The 5922-nt window shown below is 45.3% G+C and overlaps 1 long non-coding RNA gene across 2 annotated transcripts; it reads left to right on the top strand.

Moving 5' to 3' along the window:
- Positions 1-2103: 2103 nt before the first annotated feature.
- LOC109704244 lies at positions 2104-3370 on the top strand. 2 transcript variants are annotated; one of them, XR_002214253.1, is made up of 3 exons: positions 2104-2142; positions 2260-2321; positions 3351-3370. It is a non-coding gene; the product is annotated as an uncharacterized LOC109704244 (long non-coding RNA). The 2 variants fall into 2 exon arrangements; XR_002214254.1 differs by having other exon boundaries at positions 2109-2142; positions 2257-2321.
- The last annotated feature ends 2552 nt before the right edge of the window (positions 3371-5922 follow it).

The following is a 5922-nucleotide window of genomic DNA, read 5'->3' as shown; positions in this document are numbered from 1 at the left end:
AAGGATCACTATGGATTTCATCGTTGGATTACCTCGTTCACAAGCAGGCCATGATGCAATCTGGGTAATTGTGGATAGATTGACCAAATCTGCCCACTTTATCCCAATTCATACAGCTTGGTCAGGGGAGAGACTCGCACAAATGTACCTAGATGAAATTATGCGATTACATGGAGTACCAGCCTCTATTGTTTCTGATCGAGACACCCGATTTGTTTCACATTTCTGGAGGAGTTTACAAAAAGCTTTGGGTACTCGATTGGATTTTAGCACTGCTTTCCACCCCCAGAGTGATGGGCAGTCCGAGTGTACTATCCAGACCCTTGAGGATATGTTGAGGGCTTGCGTGATTGATTACCAGGGCAGTTGGCCACAGTTCCTGCCGATGGCTGAATTTGCTTATAACAATAGTTATCAAGCAAGTATTCAGATGGCACCTTTTGAAGCTCTGTATGGTAGAAAGTGCAGATCACCACTTCATTGGAGTGAAGTGGGTGAGAGATTGGTTTTGGGTCCAGACGTATTACAATAAGCTGAAGCTAAAGTTCGACTTGCGCGAGAACGTCTACTGACAGCCCAAAGTCGACAAAAGAGCTATGCGGATAAACGTCGGCGAGAATTGGAATTTCAAATTGGTGATCATGTATTCCTAAAGGTTTTCCCGACAAAAGGAATTAAGAGATTTGGTCTCCGAGGGAAGTTAAGTCCCCGATTTATTGGACCCTACGAGGTGTTGGAACGGATAGGCCCCCTAGCATATCGGCTTGCGTTACCGCCAAACCTATCAGGAGTGCATAATGTGTTTCATGTTTTCACACTTCGAAAATATGTTTTTGATCCGACCCACATATTAGAAAGTACTCCAGTGGACTTACAAGAAGATTTGAGCTTTGAAGAGCATCCAGTGAGAATACTAGCTCAAGAAGTGAAACGGCTTCGAAACCGCGAAATACCATATGTGAAGATACTTTGGAGCAATCACGAAGAACGGGAAGCCACTTGAGAACTGGAGAGTGCAATGCAAGGGCATTATCCCTATCTATTCTCGATGGAACTGTGAGGTAAGTGTTTACAAGTTTCGCGGACGAAACTTCTTTTAAGGAGGGGTGAAATGTAATACACTGAACTTATGCAAACTGCGGAGTTCGAGTGTGTAGAATGAGATGTGGAACTATTCCACATGTTCTAATAAGGTTTGGACAAGTTTTTGAGTAAGTTAGAGGATGATTGGAAAGCTAGAAGTGAGAAAGTGCATTACAATTTCGAAATCAGCATTTTCTGCATTGTGTACTGGTACAGCCATTACCCTGTACCGGTACAGCAAGCAGCAGCAGCTGCAGTTGCGTGGCAGCAAGGCCAGTTTGGTCATTTCACCCTCTATACTTATCCTCATCACCCCAGTTCGACCCCAGGAGCTCAGCAAGAGTTGCTTGAGCTCAGGAGAGAGTTCTTCCACCTTCCCTCTTTCTCTCTCTCTAGGGTTTTTCTCTCTCTAGAGAAAAGCCGCCGATTCTCGCCGTTTTCGCGCCGCGCTCGTTGCTCGTTGATTGGAGGACTCAAGGGAAGTCCCTGGCACGTGGGGAGATGGAGTTTTGCTGTGTTTTCTGTGAAGTTACCACCATGGGAAGCTGAATCTCAGCTTTAGAGATGTACTCAACTCGATTTCTCTCTAGTTTCCGGTTTAGCATTGAATTTGGACGCCGTTTAGTCTTGTTGCTTCCAACTGAGCTAGAAGTTGTTTACAGCAGTTAAGAGATATTATATTGACTGTGAATTATCTACTTTAGCTCAGAGGAAAGTTGTTTTAAAGTTTGATAAAGATAATTAGTGAATTATGACTCTAATTCAAAGCTATACGCGGATTAATCGAGCGAATTGATGCTGTTTGAATTTTTTCTCTTCGCAGCAGGTTTGCGGATCATATTAAGCTATTTTGGTGACTTGGGAGGCTGGTTTAGAAGGTGTTCTAACCTGAGGTAAGCAAGAATTTCAGTTAGGAAGCTGAAATTGCAAAAATTCGACTATAATAGCTTATATGTAAGCATATTGACGTCGTTTCGGTATTGTGCGCAGCAAGAGGGTAATTGACCCTTGGACCGCCTTCTACTGGCATTGGAGGGCCTTTTGGAAGCTTAACTTGAGGTATTATACTAGCCCAAAACAGGGATGTAAGGGTTACTTTGTACTAAGTACAAATTAGGCCGAAATTGGACATTTCGATCGTCCTTTTGACACGGTGTTGATGTTTGTTTTCAGCAGTGTTGGAGCCTTGTGGAGCTGATTATTGCGACTTCTTGTGACTATTTGGAGCTTAGTACTAGGTGGGTTTGACCTAACCAGAGCAAGTGAAGCTCCCCTATGTTCTATATGTATGGAATTAATATAGTTGGGCGATGTTGGCACAATATGGTTGTTTGGAACTTCTTTGCCATAACATTGAATAGAACCTCTATGAAGTAGAGAGAATTCGTGCATAATTGTACTTATGCTTATGTTATGTTTATCTTTAGTTAAGTTAAATAACTAATGGACATGATAATTATGCTTTTGTAAAGTAGAGAACAATGATATTCTCGTGACTTTATCGATTATAAAGTTGAGAATAATGATACGCCATGTGACTATGTTGATAGTGTCATGATAGTGGAAAAATTTTAATGCCATATGTTAACTAGCATTACTCTCACATGTTTGTTAATCTAGTGGATACTAGTTGTTGTCAATATTGGTTATATTGAAATTCCGATCAAAGGATCGAGAGCGAGAATATTGTGAGCTAAATTGTGATAGTTGAGACATGTTGGATTGTGGACCTTGCTTGCTTGCCATCGTGCTCATTCGCACATGCTTGTGCTCGTAGCTCCCTACAAGCCGGCACTCCGGAGTTGGCCTACGCGACAGTTGCTCGTCCGTGCAGGATTGGGTGCCGAAGTGGATTGCCGTGGGGAGTGTACACTACCACGGGGCCATTAGGCGCGGCGCAAGCTGGACTACCTTGTGTAGATCCCTGTGAATGAAAGGAAAGTGCTAAAAAAAATTGGACAGTAATGAATGATTATCAGTTACAGTGTACAGTAGTTACTTACACATTTGTGCTTATGTTCATGCTTATCATAGTTGCTATGCTTCTATTATTCACTTGATTCATTACTGTTGAGACTATGATTACACGTTACTTTCGTACTCATTACCTGTTAGCATTGCATAATTATATATCATGCAATTACTGCTTTCGCTTTCATTTAGTACATCATGAGCCTAGTGGTGTAATTCGCCAAGGCTGGCAGCTTACCCACTGGGAACTATTGTTTATAGTTCTCACGCCCTTTTTGTTGTTATTTTTTTTACAGAGCCATCTACAGGAGAGGCTAGGGATCGTGGCAAGGGAGTCGCGTCTAGCTAGACATTGCTAGGGGCATGCTAGTTGATCACCTTGCTACTCGGGCTACTGCCAAGGTTGATGTCCAGTGTATAGAGTGACTACCATTGTACCTACTTTTTGTATAGCCCGTGATGTATATTTACTGTTGGGCTAGATGTTTCAGTTGGGTTACCTCCTTGGTTGTTGAGATTTTGGATTGTTGCTCCTTATTCTATTGTTGATAGTCTGGTGACTTTTACTATGCTCTGATGTCTGAATAGGGTTATTTTATGTCTTTTACTCCTATCGACTTGTTCTTGTAGACGCCTTATATACTGCAGGTGTATGGCGGGTCTGTGCACGTACCGCATATGCTTCCGCTGATACCCGGGCATGACAGATTATAGTGGTATCAGAGCCTAGGGTTGAGCCTTAGTAGACCTAGCAAACCTTAGGCTGGTTGGACTATAAGAATAGGCTCGCGAGAGACGAGGTCTAGTTGAGATTGTTGTTAGCGGAAGTATTTGGATTGGGTAATTTATAAACTCCGAATGGTAGGAGTTTGATCGAAATGTACAATTGCTAACTTTGCAGAGGGCCACGTTGGCGGCCGACAACGTGACATCGGAAGTTAGTACGCGTTACATTTCCTTGCTTTCGCTTGACTAGTTGGCTTATACCTGAAGTAAAGGTTTAGTAGTATAGGTTTTATTAATATATATTATTTTTGTGCTACAGCTCAAGATGCCTTTGACTCGTTCGCAAGCCGCCGGGGCAGCTGAGGCGGCGGATGCAGAGGAAGTGGGGACTTCTATTACTTCAGGATCTAGTGGGATCCATGAGTTGCAGGATCAGCTCGCGAAGCTGACAGATTTGGTTGCTCAGCAGGCTGCGACCGCGCGACAGCAGATGGATGCCGCACGTCGACAGGAGGACAGGATGAAGAGGTTAGAGGATTTACTACTGCGGCAGACGATTGACAGAGAGATTCCTGATCCTATACCTACAGTACCAGACAGGGATGCGGCAGTTAGAGCACAGTCACTAGTACCTGACACACCCCCAGTAGCTCCGAGGGCGGAGACCAGACAGGAGACAGTAGTACCACCACCAGTACTTGTAGCGGCATCAGGGACAGTGTTACCAGAGATGGTGGGAGCTGAGCAGCGAGAGCGGATGATGGAACAATTTAATGAATTCCGTCGTTGCACCCCTCGTATCTTTGACGGGGAGAAAGCAGATCACTGGATGGTCGAGAAATGGCTAATGCACATGGAGAAGCTATTCTATGATACTTTCGTCGAGGAGCGATATCGGGTTTGGTTTGCTACACACCACCTTGATGGCGAGGCTTATAGGTGGTGGGTGGATATCCGTGAGGATCCCCGTACTGATTTGTCCGCTATTACCTGGACGAGGTTCAAGGAATTACTGTTGACTACGTATTTTCCTCAGAGTGTTAAGAGACAAATGGAAAGGGATTTGAGAAACCTGAGACAGGGGGACAGGACAGTGGCTGAGTATGAGCGAGAGTTTTCCCGATTACTCCATTGTGTTCCTTTTGTGGTCAGAGATGATGAGGACAAGGCTCGGATTTTTGAGGTGGGTTTGCGGCCTGCGATTTTCAGATTGGTCCAGGCGTCAAACCTTTCCACTTACAGGGAAGTAGTGAACCGGGCTTTGATTGTGGAGAAGGGGGCGAAAATTATGAAGGAAAGAGATGTTGTGGATCGAAGTAAAGGAAAAAGGCCAGCAGCTGAGAGCAGTGGTCAGCAACCCTTCAGGAGACCGCCAAAGTATCCGAGAGGCCAGTCAGGTCAGTCGAGGGGTCGAGATTCTTCAGCGCCCCGTGGAGCACCCGAGCGTCGTCGGCAGCCACGTTGTGTCATTTGTGGTGGGCCTCATTTTCCACCACAGTGTCCACAACGTGGGTGCAGGTGTTTTCTCTGCGGTCAGGAGGGCCACTTTCGCTCAGAGTGCCCGAGAGGTTTTTCACCTGCACCCTCATCAGCATTAGCACCTGCATCTTCAGCTCCGAGCCAGGGGACCCCGTCAGCACCCTCTCAGTATAGACGATTACCGGGACAGCGGCCGTCTGAGAGTTCTCAGCAGGGTTCGAGTTGGCTTATGTATGCCGCCCAGACTGAGGAGGCCACAGCAGCAGAGGAGGTCGTAGCAGGTATCATTATGCTTTATGATATTCATGTTCGTCCATTATTTGATACTGGTGCTTCGCATTCTTTTATTGATCGGCAGTTCGCCGAGTTGCATAGTATTCCTTTAGCACCTACTTTGCATCTGGGACGAGTGATTGTACCTGACCATACCCTAGATGTTCGTGAGTTTTGCCCTCGCTGCCCAGTTAGGGTAGGCGACTGGATTATGCCAGTGGATTTATTGGCACTACACAAACTAGGTGAGTTTGATGTAGTATTGGGTATGGATTGGTTGACTCAGTATTATGCCACCATAGATTGCACGAACAGAATGGTGACCTTTAGGGAACCGGGCCAGCAGGAGTTTGTTTACAGGGGGTGTCAGAGTTCATTGTTCCCAATGAC

The sequence above is a fragment of the Ananas comosus genome, unplaced genomic scaffold (genome assembly GCF_001540865.1).
Source record: "Ananas comosus cultivar F153 unplaced genomic scaffold, ASM154086v1, whole genome shotgun sequence".
Lineage (NCBI taxonomy): Eukaryota > Viridiplantae > Streptophyta > Magnoliopsida > Poales > Bromeliaceae > Ananas > Ananas comosus.
Note: the sequence above shows the minus strand (reverse complement) of the source record. Positions and strands in the feature narration are given on the sequence as shown.